General features: G+C 35.4%; 1 pseudogene; it reads left to right on the forward strand.

The window, feature by feature from the left end:
* The first annotated feature begins 263 nt into the window (after positions 1-263).
* LOC132313943 (lysine-specific demethylase JMJ29-like) lies at positions 264-18,889 on the forward strand (annotated as a pseudogene).
* Positions 18,890-21,604: the final 2,715 nt, after the last annotated feature.

Consider the following 21,604-nt stretch of genomic DNA (forward strand, 5'->3'; position numbering starts at 1 on the left):
TTCATATTAGGCTCAGATCCTTGATGCATGTATGATCCTACATTCAAACAGCGCACTTATTATGTGCATAAAGTTAAAAACAAGTGTAAACTTTAAATGTTAGCGCCAATAGGCGTACTTTAGAGTAGCTCTTTAATCCACTGTCCAGTCATTTATTAAAACCGTGTGCGGGGTAAACCATCCGACTCTGTGTACGTCTTCCCCGTTTTTCCCTCTAAAAAAACACACAGAAATTGAAAAGAATTCCCAAGTTTTGGAGTGCAATGGGAGACTCATCTTCGGCGACGGAGGGGAAGACAATAGCAGTGCCGCCGAACGGTCTCCGTCGCAGTCGGCGGTGCAAAGGTCGTAGGATCAACGAGAAGACCTTTTGCGAAAATAACTCTCTGCAGAAATCCAAACAGAAGTCCACTGCTTCTGGTTCTAGGCTTCCCAAAGGCACAACCACAAAGAACCACCGCACAGGTGGCGGTGACGGTGGTGGTTATTCCGGAAATAAGCCCAAACAAGCAGGGCTTTTCTCGACAAACAGCAAGAAGCAGAGAAAGAGAAGAAAAGAAGAGCCTGACGATGATGAGGTGATTCCAACGACGAAGAAGACGAAGCGTAGTCAAAAAATCGTGCACGACGAAGAAAAGGTAAACATCAAAGGAAAAGAGGAACAAAAAATCAAAAAACCATCGTCTGATAACAAGAAGAAAACGAGAATGGCCAATTTGGAAAAAAGAGTCAAAAAGAGTGTCAAAATTGAGTCATTGTCACTGGATAGGAAAAAGAAGGTCGTGGGGCTTGGAGAGAAGAAGACGAAATCGGGAGTGAAGTCTATCGATACGAGGAGAAGGCATTTTGTAACCGATGTAAGCATTATGTTCTTTCTAAGTTTCTTTTCCTTTTCCTTTTCCTTTTCTAGTTTTTCTCCCAAACTTTCATTTTTTTAACCAAAGCTGACACACTCCTCTTAACTATTTTTTTACAGCCGAGTGGAGATGACTGTAATATGTGCCATCAATGCCAGAGGAGTGATAAGGAGAGGGTGGTGCGGTGCCGCAAGGGCTGTCGCAAACGCTTCTGTATCCCATGCATTCAGAGATGGTAACATTTTTAATGTTTATTATGTCCCACATTTGAAAGAAAAACATATCTAAATTATACATGTCAAAGGGCATTACCCAGTGCCCTAGTTGATTGAGCTTCGTGTTCAAGTCCGCCTCCCCCTAATTTGCCAAGGGAAAAAAAAAAAATTACACATGTCAAAGGAAATGTTGCTGTTCTCCCGAATAATTTGTTCTATTCCCATGATGAAATGACTTTAAGATTCATCCGATCTACTGTTTTGTTATAAAGGAGTGCTCTAAACCTTATTTTGATATGATTGACGTTCCGAAATGATACATTGTTGTTAAATGAGTACTACGGCCATTGCCAATACTTTTTGTAGCATATTAATTCATTTATTGATTGCTTGTTTCTATATATATGTATGTATATTTATGTATGAAGTTTTGGTGGGCTGGAGAATACATATAGTTTCCATAGGTTGGCTTTCATGGCTGCATCTTTGTTATATATATATTTTTTTCCCAGTAACTACATCGTTGTTAATCTTGGTGTTGTCCTGTAAAACAGTGACTTGTGAACAGTTAATTTAGTGATTGTTATTCTTCCTAGGAATTTGACTATAGTATGTTCTTTTTATCATTTCATCTGAGAGTGATATAGTTTCCCTGGTAGCAAATACGCATTATGAGTAACTGCTAATTAGTCTTTAATAAAACTTCATATTTTTATGTGTTGCTGAAACTCACATATATTATAGGTATGGTTGATGCCTGGGTGTTTTTCCCAGGAATCTTTTCACATATTAAATCATATTGATGTCTGTCATTGGTACTCTTGGCTTGGAATTATTCCTTAGACTTTATTGATTTATCACTTAAGTGATTTACAGGATGTGGACATCAAGGAATGTTTTGCCAATTGTGTTTAACTTCGTCCATTTCTGATTTCTGATTTTTTCTTTTTTTGAAGGTATGTAAATTCTATTTCTCACGATAAAGGTGTACCAAACACTTAGCATTCATTAACTGATTCATTAGCACATTCCCGCCGCCCCCCGCCCCCCCCCCCCCCCCCCCCCCCCCCCCCCTCTTCTGATTGTAAAATTTAGGTACCCCAGACTGTCAGAGGAAGCAATAGCAGAGACTTGTCCATACTGTCGTGGGAACTGCAAGTGCGAAGCTTGTTTACGTAGAAATGATATAATCAAGGTTGGTAATGGCAGCTATTGTATGTAGTATTTTCACCTCTGCATTAATTACATTATGGTATAGCTTGTGACATCTGGTGCATTTCTCCTAATTTAATGCAGGATAACAAATATTCAGGGTCGCCGGAAAGTAAGGATGAAAGGATTCAGCAGTTTAAATATCTTGTACATGCACTCTATCCGTTCCTGGAGCAATTTGATCATGACCAAACGAGGGAAAAGAAGATTGAGGCTGAGATTCAAGGTATGAACTGCATATTGTTGCTAGTTAGCATTCAGGATAAGAAAGTAACATTAAGTCAGTGATAAAGATGATATGTGATGAATCAAGGCTTGGAAGGATGGAGAAGGTTATTAAAGCACAATTTTTTACATGTTTACACAAATAAAATAACTTGGCAGAATTGAACTGGTAGCCCACCATCTATGGCATTAAGTTGACACTGCTCTGCAGTCATACATGCGGTGGCTTATGCAACTAAAACAGTTTTTCATTTTCTTAATAATTTGGCAATACATAATGGAATTTTTACAGGGTTACCACCATCAGAGGTAGAGATACAGCAGGCAGGTTGTTATAACGACGAATGTGTGTACTGGTATGGTACTTTTCTCAAATGATTTATGATTTCCTTTGTTTTGAAATATGGGTTGTGACAAAGATTTGATGATACCACATGTTCTATTGCAGCAACAATTGCAGAACCTCTATAGTTGATTTTCATAGAAGCTGTCCGAATTGTTCCTATGATGTCTGCCTGACTTGTTGCTGGGAAATTCGGAACGGTTGCTTGCGAGGAGGTGTCATACCTTGCCCGCCAAAGGAAATGGGTGGTTGTGGTCATGATCTTTTGGAGCTCAGGTCTATGTTTCCAGAAAGCTGGGTCTCAGAGCTGAAGAAGAAAGTAAAAAAAATAGTTAAAACCTATGAACTTGCAGATTTGAACAGAATTTCTGTGCAACAATGCTCATGTTTTAAATCAAATGGCGAGATCGATGTTGGCAATGGTAAACTGCAGAGATCTGCTTCTAGAAAAGATTCTGAAGACAACTATCTATACTGTCCTTCGGCAAGTGACATCCAGCAGGGGGATCTGGAGCACTTCCAGAGACATTGGATCAGGGGAGAGCCAGTCATTGTTAGCAATGTTCTTGAATTTACATCTGGACTGAGTTGGGAACCAATGGTTATGTGGCGCGCATTCCGTGAGATTACATATTCCAAGGGTTCCTCAGATTTGGCAGTGAAGGCAACGGACTGCCTTGATTGGTGTGAGGTCAGTACTTCCAAGATATCACTTTGTATTGTTCATTTTGGTATTGTTATGCTGTTATTGTGACCATTACTCTATGTCTCTGTTCATTTGTCGTTCATTATTTCTTTTGTACTTATGATGTTATGATTTAAACTATGACGCAAATTATTGCAAGTTACTGAAGTCTGAACCAATCATTAGACTCTAAGACACCTGGTTTATCCTTGTCTGGAGCCGAGTGTGTCTCTGCTAGAAGGGCATGTGAGTCCCTGTAAGATCTTTTCAAGCTGATCAATTGGGTAGAATACCGAACCACAAAATTTATTGAAGATTCAATTTTCCATAAAATTGAGTGAAATCAGTCATTTTGCAAAGCGAAGTTATATACTACACGAATAAAACCCTTCTACGAGCATTTACTTCCAATTAAATGAGTTTTTAGGTTAAGTCCGGCCTTCTGCTATTGTCTAATTGTAATCTGCAGCTTTTAGTGTTGAAGAAAAAGTCATGGAAAACGGAAGAATATATAGTTTCATGTAATTCTTGATGTCTTCAGATTCTAGAAAGATTTTACTTAAGTTCAAAATCTGACTATAGAAATTTACTAAATTTTTTTTCGTTTAGAAGTTCCTGCGATAAAATTGAGGCAGAAACCAATACATAAATTTGATACTTGGTAAATACATGATAAACCTGATCCAGATTTATGGAATTTCGTACATTATTCCACCAGCGTGTCTAGAGCCTGCCGGAAATTTTTTACAATTAAAGAACTTCTCTTTCATTGGTTATAGGCATGTAAAATAAAATAGTTCACAATGTTTCACTTCCTAATATACTATAAGCTATGGTACTTTTGCACCTAAATTTTACAACCCTTCATACTTAAATTCCAAAAATTATAACAAGTGAAAATTCAGATTACACATGACAGAGTATTACCAAATTCCCCTGAAACTTAGGCATTTAAATCAAGCAACCACATACATCGGAGTCAAGATCTTTCCATTCTTAAATCTTTTTCCTGATATGAATTTGAAGATGACTTCGCTCAGTAACACCATTCATAAATCTATCGTATTCTAATATGCACGAAAGACAAAAGCAGGCAAATCAAGGCTAATGAATAAGATGCCCGCCTTTTCTATGTTATTAGTAAAATGCTAACGAGTCCCTGCCTGCTTATTTAGAAGTTCATTCCCTTGCGACCTTCGGACTGACTCCTCGGTCTTCAATCATTAACAACGGGCATCACTTTTATTTTTTTTTTGAACTTTCAGTGTCCAACCTCTTTTCTTCAAGAAATAGTTCTTCTCTAATAAGAAGAGGCATTAACAAAATAGCCTGATTGGTGTCCCAAGGAGGTAACCACTTATGGTAATATACGTCATAAATTCAAACTAAAAACTGTAACTTAAAGGAATATCTTACCCTACTTATCATATAAACCTTTGTAACCCTACTCAGGCATAAAGCATAAATGTTTTGTAGGACTCACTTAAGGGAAATTTATCAATCACATCACGAAACCACATATAAGTCAGAATTTAACATAAAATAAGATACATGTTTGAATAATTTATAGGACAATTATTCATAATAAACAAACCATAAGAAAATCCTAATTTAGATTCAAGAATAGTAAAATTCTCTACCTTTTGACGTTGCCTCGCGAAGACTTAATATTATTTTTTTCCCCTTATTCTTTTTCTCTTTCTTTTCTTTTTATAGTAAAATAAGATACATGTTTGAACAGTCTAGTGTGAATAGATAGTCTTGGAAACTTTTATTTTTCACTAAATTGTGAATGCATTAAATGTTGTCTTGTTTTCTGAAATAATGCCTTTTCTCTTGGCCATACTCTATAATGTCATTCGGCTTGGTTTTGAATTTATTTTCACTCGGTATTTTTGTCTTCTTGATTTAGCAAGCACAATGAAAAATGATTATCATGATTATGACTGGTGACCTTACTCCTTAATTAGTTCAAATTTACACTATCCAAGTTGATTTTAAAACTATATTAGGCAGGTTTTGAGCAAAATTTTCAGGCTCAGATGAGTGAATCTTGGCAGTTTTGGTTAAGCGCGCTCATTTTTTCGAGGAATTATTGAAGTTTAAACTGAAATCTGAATCAAAGCTTAGTTAAGGACCCACAAACAGCAAAGCCTTACTTGTAATTCAACTCATATTTCACCGTTCCATATCTGCAGTTATTGTGTGTTTACATATTACTTGTATAAATGTAAACATGCATGGGTGATGAATTTGTATTATGTACATAGTTATATTGACACTGTTTCAGTATGATAGGAATGTGGGAGAGAATATAAGTAACAAATGAAAATGTTTTGGATAATATCCGTTTTAAACAAGTGGTTTCATTAGGTCCCTTTTGGGGATAAAATTGATTGTAAAACTGGAATGCTACCTTGAAGAAATAAGATGCTTGACTTGCCATTATTGTCTAAGTGGCCTATGGTCATCTGCATGCTGCAATCCATTATGTAACTTTGATTTTAAATAAATATGCATATTAATGACTTTCTGTTTTCATGTACGCATATATGCATAAAATTTGACATTCATTCCAAGTGTTTTGGCTAGACAAAAGTGAAAAGGGTTTGATGTGGTTTACCTAATACTCTAGGCAGTCAGGATAAGGGCTTGATCTACTTATTGAGATTGGTTTATGTAATTATGGATAATAACTGACTGTTGTAGGTTTAGAAATCGTATAGCTTGCATCATATAATGTTGGTTGCATTAAGTTTCCCTCTCTTTTCTATTTCTTCAATAATTGATTTTAGGTATAATGGGTAATATCATAACTCGCCCACTTCCATTTATTGTTATATATTTTATTTATCCTAGTTGATTGATCTTACACTAATGCTTTCTTATTTTGTCTTGTGCTGTGCAGGTTGAGATAAATATTCACCAATTTTTTATAGGGTACTCCGAAGGTAGATCACACAGAAACTCTTGGCCTAAGATGCTCAAACTGAAAGATTGGCCGTCATCTAAATATAGAATATGGATTTTCTGAAGAGTTAGGACGTGGAGATTCTGTGACAAAGCTTCACTGTGACATGTCAGATGCGATATGATTTGTAATTGACTTCAAGACAGCTTACTGCCTTTTCATGGGAAAATAAAACCTGTTGGTTGGTCCAGAAGTTACTATAATTATTAATCACTTCTGTAACAGCAGTATCCATTACAGTTGAGTCATATTTCTTTAACCAAATAACATAATTAATTTCTGTGTGATGTCAAGGCACTGAGATCTTATAAAGTTACATACAAGTAGATTCGATGGTCTAGGCTAGGCCATATTCTCATCACTTTTATGTTCTTCCATAAGCAAAGGACACATTTCCATGAAACAGAAGAAGTAATTCCTTTTGGTGAAAAACAGGAATAGTATTTAAGAAGTTCCATGCATTGAAAAGTTGTGAAATTCCTGAAAACTAACATGGAATGAAGTAACTAAAAATGATTGTAAAACATTAAATATTAGAGGAGACATGGTGTATAATAGAATAGAATGGAGAAGAGAATCATGGTCCGTCCCTTTGTGTTAACATGTATCAGTATACTGGTTATAATAACGTGTTAAATATCATCCTTTTTCATTAGTTGTCGTTATACTTTCCAGGTGAATGTGTTGATGCACACTGCAGAAGTGAGCTATGCACCTCAGAAGCTTTCAAAGATTAAAAAATTGCTAAAAAAACATGCTGCCCAAGACCAAGTAGAACTTTTTGGTATAGTTCATATAGATAATCAAGAGGCTGAGAATCATGTCCCAGAATCCAATGGGAAGTTCAAATCTGAGCTAGCTAACCCTAGTTCATGTGGTGAAGATTATTGTGCCGAGGTTGTTAATACTAAAGAAGACAAGGGGAAAGATGCTGACAGTTTGGGTAGAAATGGAAATAATGAAATGCAAGATATCGTGTTCGATGAAACAGATCAAGTTTCTAGTTTGCCTTCGGAAAAGAAGACAAAGAACAGGCAGGGGAGACGAGTTGGGAGAGGCAGTAAGACGAACAGAGGACATATGCATAATAGATTGAATGTTGACTCTGAAGATATTGTTCGATGAAACAGATCAAGTTTCTAGTTTGCCTTCAGAAAAGAAGACAAAGAACAGGCAGGGGAGACGAGTTGGGCGAGGCAGTAAGAGGAACAGAGGATATATGCATAATAGATTGAATGTTGACTCTGAAGATTTGTTTACAGAGACTGGTAATGGTAATGAATCTCAGAATGAAGAGGGTACTAGAAATGAGGAAAATAACAGGAGAGTAGGACAGACTGATACTAATCTCTCCGATCGTCATTGTTTAACAACTGATGTCCACCAGCAAGGAGAGTTTTCTGGCGGTCCAAATGCAGTTTCTGAAACCAGATTGAATGGGTTGGAGACAGCAGAGGGAGGTGCTGTTTGGGACATTTTCTGTCGACCATATGTTCCCAAGCTGCAGGAATATCTTAGAAACCACCACAGGGAATTTAGGCACATCTGTTGTTGTCCAGTAGAGCAGGTAACGATAATTCCATCATGATGCATACGCATTGGATAATATTTTTATTGCTTGTTCAGTGATTCTTCTATCGCAGAAAAAATAGTTGCATCTGAATGTAGGCACACCTTATCTGTTGTTATTATGATGTAATTTTTTTTTTCTTCTTGATAATGTATAATATACTGTCAATTAGATTATGAGTCCTCTAAACAAGCAGGCTCTGTTCAGCTCGTGAACATGTTGGTGTGACGGCAGCTATGTAGTTTTATACCAGTTCAATGGCTATTTGTTATCTGAGAAACATGTTTGGTGCATGATACAAGTAAATTTGTTTTGCAGCTGACATCATATTTGTCATATTTATCAACTTTGATTTTGACATTCTATTTTTTAAATTAAATACTTGAATTTGGCAACAAGAAATTTACGCTCATAACAAAAGTACCTTCTTTTATAGCTTTGAGTTACTCACAGAGCCGAGATTTGAGTTCCCCAGCGTAGCATTAACTTTTGTGCCAAGCTTGAACAGACTTATACTCGCTCAGCTTGGCTTCTATACTGTCCAACTTACTCAGACCACGTTGTGTTACAAGAAGAAACCCACTCAACTTCAGCATAACTTCAATATATGTTTTTTTATTTTTTAAAATTAATTAGGGGAAATTAATTTTTGTGAGCTTAGTTTTAGCATTCCTTTTACCTTAAATTGGTCATATGACTCATGTTTATTATTTCCACAAGGTTAAATTTCTGCAACATCCCATTTTAAAAAGTTTACTTGATAACAGTTGAGGGTGCATCATATATTCTTCCTGCCTTTCCTTCTGTTGTTTTATTTATCCTTATCACTTCTGTATTACATCTTGTCTAAGTTGTTTTCTTGTAATTTGCCCTGGGGATGCCTCATCTTTAGCCCTTTTTGTTTCTTCTTCAATAGAAGGGACTTATTTCTTCAAAAAGTATGCATTTTGTATTTCCTCTGAAATTGTAAACTTCTGTATTATACAATCACCACTGTAAAGTATTCTAGTGGTAGATTGTTTTATTTCATAGTCATTAATCTGTTATCAGTTTGAGTAGTTGGATTCTAATTTTAATCATTGTAGTTCTATCTTTCAATGAAATGGTGATAGTTTATAAAAGTTTTGCATCATATTTTATATTTATCTAATTTATAGGTGGTTGACCCTATTCATGATCAGACTTTCTACCTCAATTTGTATCATAAAAGGAAGCTCAAAGAGGAATTCGGTTAGTTGTTGTTTATCAAAGCTTGGTTGGCCTTTGCGCTTTGTTTCTTTTCACTATTATTTGAGCAATAATTCACTTGAATGCTTAATGCAGGAGTTGAACCTTGGACATTTGTGCAAGAACTTGGAGAGGCTGTCTTTATACCTGCAGGATGTCCTCATCGAGTTAGAAATCTTAAGGTAAACCAGTTATAGATTTTTTTTTTTGTTCATGCATTAGTCCATGAAACCTTTGTTTAGGATGCGGAGACTATAAGTATTGGCTTTTTCTTGAATGTATTTGTACATTTTGACCACAAGTGGCTCTTTCAAGCATATAAATATGCCATCAAGGTGACTCTTTCAAACAGTTATTCAATTTAAAGGAGTCTTTCAAAAAAAGGCCACTTCTATAACCTTCTCAGTTTAATGCTCCCTGGCTTGTTTCACGATTTCCTAAATGAGAGCATTTAGATGCCTCTCCATTCCGAGTCTGCTGACAAAGATCCCTATATACCCTGTGGCTGTATCAGCAAGAACTAAACATTTAATGAGTTGAATATGTTTTAGTTGAATCAATTGACAAAGAAAAATTCTGCAAAAGCTCGCAATAATGTTTACTTTTATAATCACACCATATATAAAAACCAGAATCTTCTGTGCTTGCTTAGGCATGGATTGCCATGCCAATGTTTTTATTGCTTCTTGTTGTCATTATTCTTCAAAGTGTTTGCCTTTACTTGAATGTTATATCTTAAATTCCTCTAACATTTAGCATATGAGATACTTGTTGCCACAGCAACTGCATGGTTTTCTCTACAAATTTTGTTCCTAGAAAAGAGTTGTATGTCATTTCCTTCAAAAAATATACTTAGAAGAGCAAATTTATTATTCAATTCTGTTACAAAACCTAGAAGCAATCAATTATCATTGTGTTCAACAGTTTACTTACAAATTGAAACCCAATCTTACGGAACTATATGTGGTAAATATGTTTGAAGTCATGAGCATGCGTAGTCAAGTTCTCCTGTCCTGATGCTTATATGGCAATTCTGACTGGCACATGAATCTTTATCTCTAAATACATATTTACTCTTGATAACTAGGTATGTAGTCATTGACTGTCAAAAGGTTTCATATTGGGGATAGTATTTTTTTTAAAACTACTTTTTTTTTTTTCATTGAAAAATAAGAAATATAAGAATCTTTGAGGGTGTGGAGTTGTCCATTGTGCAGTAGCACTATGCATCTTTCACCAGAACTTTTTATTGAACCTGGCTGTCCATTTGATATTACCGCTATAGTATTCAATTGTTAATTTTACATGCACCAAAGGAATTGTTGGAAATGTGTGATGTAGGAAATGAAAATCCATTTTATGAACTGAAAACTGTTTAAATCAGGAAAGAGCAAGGATAAATATACATCCGTGCATGGTTACTGTTGAAATATATAAATATTTCTATATAATTGAGGAGCAAAATCCTCCGCCAATCATGGTGATCTGGTCGATTTCCTTCCAATTATAAATATTTCTATATAACGGTGGAGCAAAATCCTCCACCAATCATGGTGCCTCCTTTGACTATTGTACACCTTCCATATTTTCTTATATTTACTATGCCTATATATAAGCTCTTTGTACTCAACCAAAATATATCTGAATAATAAAAATTTAGCCCTTAGTGGCTCTTTGTCTATGAATGTAGGCCTTAGTGCCGAACCATGTATATATCCGTGTTCTCCATCTTTCTCTCTTCCCCTTTCATATTTGCATTTCTTATTTCCGCATCCAAAATTTGATATGGTATCAGAGCCTAGATGTTCTTGTAATCTTATCTAGAATTTGAGGGGGAGTATCCGTATTATTATCATAGAGCATATTCTCCTTGTCTTCACATTCCTTTCCCTTCCGGTCCGTTTTTCGGATGGTTCAACACAATGTTGTTGAAGGCGCACCTGGGCTCGAGCCTCAGGTCTAGGGCCTGTTGTTATCCCAGACTCACTGATGTTTACTAGGCGCACGCCTCAGTTGCGCCTCGTCCTATTTATGAGGCGCGCCGCCTCGCTGATTTTTTTTTAAAAACTATGATTATTCCATTTCTTAAGCCAAAAATAGTACTTTTGGCAACTTAATAAACAAATAAGAAAGCCCAAGCGTTCGAGAGAAGAAACTTTTGTTCAAAAGAATAAACAAATAAGAAAGCCCAAGAGTCAAAGCGTCAACCGAACAGAGAAAGAGTGAGATGTGAAACGAACGTCGAAGCCTTAGTTGCAGAGATGAACGACGAAGCCACGTTAGTTCTTTCTTCTTCTTCTCTCTCTTCTCTTCTCCTCTACTTCTCTCTCTTCTCTTCTCCTCTACTCCTCTCTTCTTATCTTTGTTTACATCTCTATCTTCTTCTAGTTCTCTTCTCTCTTAGTCTTTTTGTTTGGTGGGGCTCGATTTTTTCTCCTTTTTTTCTTTAACACTTTCTCTCTCTTCTCGTCTACTTCTCTCTCTTCATCTACTTCTTCCGTGTAGATTTATTTCTTTTTGTGCTTTGTTTTGCCATTAAAAAAAACACAAATTTTGTTTTGCCTTTCAAGAAAACAAATTTGTGCTCTGTTTTATGGTTGTTGGATGCTTGTTTAGTTGATTTATTTACTTTTTTATATTTGATATTAATTTTTAGAATATTGATATGGCTTATGAGATATTAATGTTTATTTTAAATTTTCAATTGTATGCCTCACTCGCCTAGGCTTCAAAGGACCTCTAGCGCCTTGGTCCTTTAATAACACTGGTTCAGCACCTCAGCATTCCCCGATGTTGTTCCGGCCTATTTTCCGGCGTTGTGCTGGCCATTTCCCGGCTTAGTTTCGGCCATTTTCCTGGCTTAGTTCCAGTCTTTTCCCGGCTTAGTTTAGGCCATTTTCCCTGGCGAGTTCCAGTTTATTTTCCCTGGCAAGATCTGGTCATTTTCCTGGCTTTCTTTCGGACACCTTCTCATGATCTTTCAAGGCGTTTCTTTAATAAGTTGGGAATTCATGATATTTATGCTCCAACTTGAGGGGGAGAGTTGAAATATATAAATATTTCTATATAATTGTGGAGCAAAATCATCCACCAATCATAGTGATCTGGTCAATTTCTTTCCAATTATAAATATTTTTATACAACGGTGGAGCAAAATCCTCCACCAATTTTGGTGTCTCCTTTGACTATTGTACACTTTTCATATTTTCTTATCTTTACCATGCCTATATATAACCTTTTTATACTCGAGCAAAATATATCTAAATAATAAAAGTGTAACCCTTAGTGGCTCTTTGTCCATGGATGTAGGCCTTAGTGCCGAACCATGTATATGCATGTGTTCTCCATCTTTCTCTCTTCCCTTTTCTTATTTGCATTTCTTATTTCTGCATCCAAAATTTAACAGTTACATACACAAGCTTTTTATATATTCTGTAGCCTACTAGACACCAGTTGATTTATGTTAATTTTGTTGGGCTTTCTTGAACTAGGTTTCTTATAACCTCTAAGGTTTCTAATAGAAGGGAGAGGATTTGTGTTTGAAAATTGGACAAGTTTTTCCTTGTTTGTGGTGCATTTTCTTTGACATTTAAAGATTTTATTAGGAAATGAATATGTAAATTTGATGATCTAATTAAACAAAACCGTAGAACAATTCATAGTTAGATTTAATTTTGGGGAAATTTTGGCAATGTGTGCTGGAACTGTTCTCTACGAGTTACATCTATTCTTCTTTTTTTCCCTCTCTTGGGAGGGGGGATGAGAGGCAGGTTATTTTCATTTTGGATTTTGTCATTCCATGATCTTATTTATACGACTCTTTTTAAAACGTTCTTCTTTATGTCCTCTGCAGTCATGTATTAAGGTTGCTCTTGACTTTGTTTCACCTGAAAACATCCGTGAGTGCATTCGTTTGAGTGAGGAATTTCGTGTTCTTCCTGAGAATCCTAGAGCCAAGGAAGACAAACTAGAGGTACATTGTCTTGTTTCCTGACTAATATTATACTTGCTTAAAGGTTTTATCTTTCTACTACCTTTCTTTTTCCTCCTTGGGGTGGATGGGACAACGAGACACATCTAGAGGTTTGGTGGATCTTGAATGTAATATTTTTTTTCCAATACATTATATAGAGAATCCTCAAGACTATGGCCACATCTGGCCCGCTAAGTTGGTTGTGAAGTCGTGGGAGCAATAATGTTTCCTCAGCTAAGGTTCTGCTCGAATTTGACATATAAATATTTACATTCTTTTTCATTTTTAAGTATAATAAGTAAGCAAAATTTGAGAAGCATTTGGCTAATAGGTGAATTTTACTGGAAGGGATCTGGACAAGATTTTGGCTAATGGGAAACGAATTTGCATGGATCAGTGATTTGCAAACATATTTTAATAGTTGTAGTTTCTTAATTTTTGAAATCCTATTGTTACAGTTAGAATTACTTATAGCTTCTAAGTTAAGTGCTTCACCTTGTTACTGACCATCATTAATTAACCCAGGCTGTCTCCATAAATTGTACTTTACCTTACTCATCTGCTTGCCTAAAGCAGTGATCAAACTTCCCAACCTTAAATCCTTAGTGTGCCTCTCAAGATACCCGAGTTACAGGCTTCTTAGTTGCTGTTTGCTGCCTCTTTCCATGTATTGTAGCTAGAGGAGGATGATGTGCCATGAAATTTGGGTCTAAATAACCAAGATGACCCTTTAGATTTTCCATTAGAATGATGAAAGGTTAATTAAGACCGCTCTAAAACACAACAATGAAATTAACTAAGCAAACACTACGCCCCCACAACAAATCAATCAATCAAATCTTCATATACAATGATCCCATACTCCCATGTTTTCACTGATATGCAAAGAAAAATAAAATTGCCTCCACGCGGGCTCATGATTTATCTATTAATTGAAAAACAAGCTTCCACGTGGGCCGACGATTTAACTAGAGATTGAGTTTAGGAAGAGCTCACAAATGGTCCTTAAGCACTTCAAATTACTTTTCAACTTAAGCTTTGCAAAAAAAAATTAGATTTTAGCTTTCTATGCTTTTTTGCTTAGCTCCTTGCTTAGAGTGCTCCCATGCTCACTTTCCTTAGCCCAATGTACCTAGTCAAACAAGAACTAACACAATATGTAACCAAAATCAAAATAAAAATAAAGCAAAGACACGATCAAAAGAGTACTAATTCCTAATTGTTTTCACAATACGACGTTGCCTAAAATCAATCCCCGGCAACGGCGTCAAAAACTTGGTGGGTTGCAATGTCGCGGTGCACCTAAAGCTTGAAAAGTGTGTTTTTGCACTAAGATGAGTATGACCAAGTTTTAAATTTGTAAATGCCACTGCTACCTCTAACTACTAATAATGTATCAAGGGCAAGTAGGGATCGTCCCAAGGGATTGGCGTTGTATTGAGGTGTGGAAACAAAATTAGGGTTAGTAGGTCGAGTGATCAAAAGATAGTCGATTTGGTTGATTAAGCTAAAAATTAAACTAATCAAGCACAATGTAAAATAAGTAATTAAAGGATAAAGAAAACAAGAGAGAGAGAGAGAGAGATCTTGTGATTTAGAGATCACCACTAAGCATAACCTTTCTACACACTTAATGAGGGGAAAACATGTGTTGCAATATTAGTAGTGTGTGTGGTTGTTTCAACAAGCATGGATGACCAATTAAGCATATATTGTCTAAGCAACATAGTGAAAAGCACAATATATCAACTAAGCCATTAATCCTTCCTTTAAGATCACAATCCAAACATATCACAAGTTAGAGACATATGCTACTTGCATTCAAAAGTATGGAGCATCAAACAAGAAGCATGGATTGTCCTCCCATCTAACAACTAAGGTAACTACACTACAAGTACACTAAAACTAAGCTAATGGCATGAAATTAAACTAATTAAACTAAGGAAGAGGCACAATCCATCAAGAAATGAGTATGAACCATCAAATAAACCACAAGAGCATTTTATTAAGCACTATGCCTTGACAATCTCTAGATCTATAGTATCAATACACATAGACATGCATCAATAACACAAAAGCTAGAGATAAACACATGAGCATCTATTCTAACATACATAGACATATGGATAGAATAAAATGATCAATTGAAAGAATTAAACCACACAAATCATTGAATAAACAAGATCTATGTATAAATAGGTGTCAAAACATGTATTACAACACAAATCCCCTTAAAAATACATAAATTAAGATGTAGAAGGCATGCTTAGGGCTAACTCTAGCCCCAAGAGGATTTCTAGCCACTCATGGATGTGCTCCTCCAACCTTCAAGGGCTATCTCCATAGTAGAAATGCTCATTTGGTTGATGTGGATGGAAGAACTCCCAAGAATGTGTCTCCAGCCTCCTCTCCTATTTTCTTCCTCTCTAAGAATTAATCTTTAAGATCTAAAATTGGTATATGTGTAAAAAGTAGCTCAAATCCTTATATAGGTAGCTTAAATGTCACACCCAATAGTCTGGGCTCGTACACTAAGGTTCCTCCAATGATTGGACTATGAGACAACTTTTAATGAGCTGGAAATCACTTTAATTCGCAGTTGAGGAGGTTCGATCGTTCGAACCTTTGGTGAGATCGATCGAACTTGGCTGAGATCTATCAAACTTTGGCTGGATCGATTCTCCCATGGTGGCGCCTTTTTGGATAAGGACAGATCTGAGATATTTTTGAGATATTTTAGGAAAGAGACAAAAGTGGTAAGTGGGGTGGTACAATTGGATAATATGGAATCTTTTCGATCGATCTGAAGAATGTTGGATCGATCTAACTTTATGGAATCTTTAGATAAGGACAAAAGAGCTTGGATCCATCTTGAAGTGCTGAGATCAATCAAAGTCAGATCGATCGAAGAAATTCTGTGATCGATCGAACTTGCTGAACTTCTACCACTTTGCTTTATTTAGCTTCCAATTTGCTCCTTTCTTTGATTCATCTCAAGATTGCTTTAATTTATGCTCTTATTTGGCTGATTTAACTTATTTTGGGGATAAGTGCCTGAAAATGGAAATAATAAAAAATTAGTCTAAGGCGGTAAAATAAGTTAGATAAAGGTTCTAAAATGCTTAAGCTTAAGGTGTTTAAATGCGCACTTTTCAGTGCTCATCATTAGTTGGTACTCACACACACATGTCTCTTCTGAGACTTGAAATCCTGACCTCCCTAGGCCAGTGGCTCGTTGGTAATCTATTTTTATCAATTTATCATGTGTCATAATTTGCATTCAAAAGATTGATAATAAATTCATTCAAAAAAAATTTTCACACATATATCATGAAGAATTTGATCAAAACTCAATACCCTAACCAAACCCTAATAAGTGATTCAATGGCAACAAAATTTTTCATTTAAGCACAAATCAAGATCACTGATTATCTTAGGACTCAGTTTGAAGGTAAAGTCCTTTCGGAAACTAGTTCCATGGACTCAATGATAAGTGCACAAAACTTGTTATTTTATGCTTAATAATAAATGATTAATTAATATTTTTTATTAGATAAATGTTCTTATCCTTACTTTTCATGTTTTGTAGAGGCTGATTTCAGATTAAGAAGAAAAGAGACAAAAATAGCAAGTTTATGAGATTATAAGATCAGTTAAATTCAAATTTGACTTTCCATCAAATCAGCAAAGATCAAGCCAAATTGGAAAATATATCAAGACAGATTAGAAAGCACGTCAAGTTAAAGATATCAAGCCAAATTAGAAAGCAGCAAGATTTTAAGAAGATTTTATTTTATTTTATTTTCACTTCTGTAATTAGAATTTTCTCATCCGGATCGTTCTATTCTAAACTCTATAAATAGGGACATATGTAGAGGAGGTTGGATGTACATTGTTAGTGGGATAAAATAATAAAAGTTAGAGAGAATTTTTTTCTTCAATTTATTTCTTATAATTTTTGTTATGAAAATTATTTTTATTTCTTTATTTTGTTTTCTTATTATGCTAGCTTAAACATCCCTTCTCAAGGGAGTGATGAAGCTACCATGGCTGAAATATAAATAAATTTAGTTTAATTCTTTTATGAAATTTTCTCTTTAAAACATTATTTTACTCTTCTATTCTGTGTTCTTATTTTGATAAAAAAAAATTAGAAAGAGGATTCTTCGTGTTTGCCAATTAATGGTAATTCGGAGAATGCCTATTTCTATTTCCCAAAGATATATCAGATTAAGTAAAATATGTTCTCAAGCAACTATTATTTCACGCTGGTGGAGTGATTTGCTCATAATAAGAAAATTTGCAGAGAAATACACAAATTTATTTATATAGTAAGCTGTGGTGGTGGATTCTTTCCTGGAGACTTTTCTTATTATTTGATCAAAATTTATTTGTTTTATTTATTTATTTTATTTTTAGTCCATTAGAAAAAAAATCATTAAATTGTTTTAAAGTTATTCTTCCTTAAATTTTGGTCTTAATTTTGATTAATGAGTTTAAATCTTATATGGTTCGACCCTGCTTATTCTATAACATCTTTAATTTAGTTTTTGCAGGTTTTTCTTAGTTTTGCACAAAGTGTAGAAAAATAACGACAAAATCCATAATTTTACACTCGCCAAATGACGCCGTTGCCATATCAAAATTAAGAATTCGAAGAAAAATTCAAAACTGAAATTTCTAGAAATCCACCCAAACTTTCTATCCCTGGCTCCCTTTCCTTCTTTTTAATTCTTATTTTTATTCTTTTCGGTTGGTAGGCCTTTGGAATTGAAAAAAAAAAAAAAAAAAAAAAAACAAAAATATAAATATATAAAAAAAATAAATTCTCGTGATTCTCTCCTTCCACAATCAGTCTAATCTTTTTCCTTTTTCCTTTTTCCTTTTTTATTTTTATTTTACTTTTCTTTTTATTTTTCTTTTTGTTCTATCTTCTTTTCTACTTTTATTTTTCTTTTTGTTCTATCTTCTTTTCTATAATTTTATTTTTATTTTTCTTTATGTTCCATCTTCTTCTCTGTAGGAGTAGCAGTTACAAAAATATATATATATATTTTGCTTCACTTATTGATCCGTTCACCAGTTTAGTGTTATTTGATTTTTTCTTTGTTTTATTTTTTTTTCTTTCCTTAATTTTCTTTTGCTTTTCTTTCTCCTTCTGGGGGTTGACCTTTGATAAAAAAAACAAAAAACAATTCCAAAGTCTAACTGCCTTTTACAAACTCCCAGTGCCTTGTTCTTCATTTGTTGCTTATTGATTGGTGTTTTATTTATATTCTCAGTGGGAGTTGCCGAGAGAAGCATAAGCATACCAAAAAGGGGGGGCTGTTACTGTTCCGTTTCAGTCCCATCTTTGTCGCCGGAATCCCTCCGCAAGCATCGCCGTTCAGCCATCGTTGCTCGTCGGCTCCGTCCTGCCGGTTCGTCACCGAAATTCTTGCTCGCCGGTTGCCGTCCAGTTACGCCGCGAACAGATACTCGTAGCTTCGTCGTCGTTCGACTCCTCTCTGGTTGCCGATCCAATCACAGCCATTGCCGTCTTGAAGCTTTCTTCCTCGCCGACGTGAAGCCGCCACTGGTCGTCGCTGGGAAATTTTTCTGGGTCTGTTAAATTGATCGATTGGTACAGTGAATTTGTGTAATAAGTATATTTAAAAAAAAAAAAAAAAAAAAAAAACTAGCCTTGTTTGCTTACGGACACAGCACTATCCCAATTCTGAAATCCGTACAGCACTGAACCAGTTGTGCCTAAACTAGTTCATTCAATAAACTAGTTTGAAAAAAAAACAAAAAAAAAAAAATACGGATTGTTGATTAGGATGGTGGGCTAATTTGGGAGCATTCAACGCTTGGATATTTTTATTGGAGCGCGTGAAAACACGACAAACCATTAATTTGTCTTCCAGGTAAGTACCTCATTTGCACTGCGAAACTTCTATAAGTTGTTTCTTTTATTTTTCTTTTTAGATTAGGAAAACATAGACTTTTTTTAGTTAAATAACTTTTGCATGCTAATTTTAGGATAGACTAACTTAGAAATAACCCTTGGTTCACACTTTTTTCCATTTTTTTTAATTTATTTTTTCTTTTATTTATTTTTTTTCTTTGATTTATTTTATCTTTGGAAAAAAAAAAAAGGAAGAAAATTCACACACTTCACTCCCTTTTTCTTTTTATTGTTTATTTTGCTTGTGCATATTTTAATTAGCATTTGCATAAGCTACTTAAGGGCAGAACCCCAACAAGATACGGTCGGAATTTCAAATTCGAGCATTTGTCAAACCCTAAACTGAATTTAATTAAAATTCATTTAGACATCAGCCATTTCTAGGGTTATGAGCTCATAGGCCCTCTAGGAAGGACGCGGTTGTTAGTAACTCTAGTGAGCAATTATCAAATTGATAAACGGTAGGCAGTTCTGACTAGGAGTGTGGACGAACCGTCATTAAGCAGGCCAAGAGTCTCTCCACTCTTTCCTGGGAACTACTCCATTGTTAGTTTGATGGTCCTTAACTGGTAATCTCTCAACTTCAATCTGGAAAAGAGTAGGAGTTGTCTAATTAGGGAGAATTAATTTGGATACCATCCTATTAATTCTTTTTACGATTAGATTTAAAAATTCATCACCCTTAATTAAGCTCCAGATAAAAAAGCCAAAATTTTTTTATATGGTTTGTGTGTTCTGTCCCGTGTCTAGCCCTCTTTTAGGATCTAACTTACTTATTCTCTAAAAAATTTAAAAAAAAAAAAAATATCTGAATTGTTTGTGTGTTTATGCCCAAGTGGTTGCGGGTTAACAAACATTTAATCAGTTGTTCTAGTGATCATTCATTCTTTGAGTTAGAGAAACCCCTCCTGCTCTCTTCAACCACCCATCAATTTCCAATGGTTGAATCTAAGACTTTAAATGATTACTTTGCACCCATCACAGCCAACCCACTCAATTGCATAGTTCTCCCTACAACTGAAGCACCCCAGTTTGAGATTAGACCTACTACGATCCACCTCTTACCCAAATTTCATGGCTTTGATAGTGAGCAACCCTATATCCATTTAGTCAAGTTCTTAACTATTTGTAACACTTTAAAAAACCAGAATTTGAATGAAGAGGGTGTCAAATTGCGTCTCTTTCCTCTATCCCTAGAAGATAAGGCTACCTCATGGTTAAACTCCATTTCTCCAAATTCTATTCGATCGTGGGATGAACTTGCAAAGAAATTCATGAACAAATTTTACCCCATACAAAAGACAGAGTTAATGAGAGATTCCATTAGCAATTTTAGAGGGAAAAATGAGGAACAATTTCACCAAACTTGGGAGCGTTTTCATGATTTAATTCTTAAATGCCCACACCATGGCTTTGATAAAGCCCAGCTAGTTCAATTTTTCTATAAGGGGCTTTCACCTATGAACCGCACCATGATCGAGTCTATGCACTAAGGTAAATTCAAGGCCCAAACCCCTGACAAAGCCTACACATTCTTAGAGGAACTCGCTGAGAATGCCCAAAATTGGAATTCAAATACTGATGACTTTTCTAGGAATGACCAAACCAATAAAACATCTTCTTGGTATGTGATCAAACCTGGAAATGAATTAAAATTTGTGATGCACAGTCTAACTGAAGGAGTAAAAGACTTGACCAAAAAATTCGATGCTTTTGCACTCATGTCCACAAATGCGCAATGCAATGTGTATTCTAGTTCATCTCATCCTACTGAGCATGTCTTGTCTATTCTACCTCTGAACCTTCAGATGCTCAAGTGTGTGCCTTTAATACCTATAGGAGACCGACGGCTAATACCTTTAGCCAAACTTACCATCCTGATACTAGAAACCATCCTAATTTATCTTGGCGACAAAATTTGCCTCCCCAAAACTAAGGTGGTCAACCTAGTTTCCAAGGTAATTCCAATAGGCAACCTCAATCTCAAGGTTTGCTCGTTCCTCAAAGTCAGTTCCCACCGAACACCCAGTTGAGTAACAATCGTGATCTCACACTTGATCCCATGCGCAATTATATTCCTCCTGTCACCACAGAACCAACATGTTTCCAACTATGAGGACACTTTGAAGATGTTTGCCCTTAATCTCGACCAATCAAATAAGCAATCTACTCAGAGAATTCAAAAGCTAGAAAGTCACTTTGACCTTTTGACTCAGAACCAACTGTAATTCCAACAGTCCATGCAAAATCAGTTGAGTCAACTCACTTCCGTTTTGTCTGAATGACAAAGAGGTACTTTGCCTAGCCAACCTGAAATTAACCCTCAAGCCAAAGGAGTTCATCATATTGAAACTTTATCTTCCACTGACCAATCCAATG

Source organism: Cornus florida, unplaced genomic scaffold (assembly GCF_030987335.1).
Source record: "Cornus florida cultivar Cherokee Brave unplaced genomic scaffold, ASM3098733v1 CherokeeBrave_3.0.0_Hap2_Chr06, whole genome shotgun sequence".
Taxonomy (NCBI): Eukaryota; Viridiplantae; Streptophyta; class Magnoliopsida; order Cornales; family Cornaceae; genus Cornus; species Cornus florida.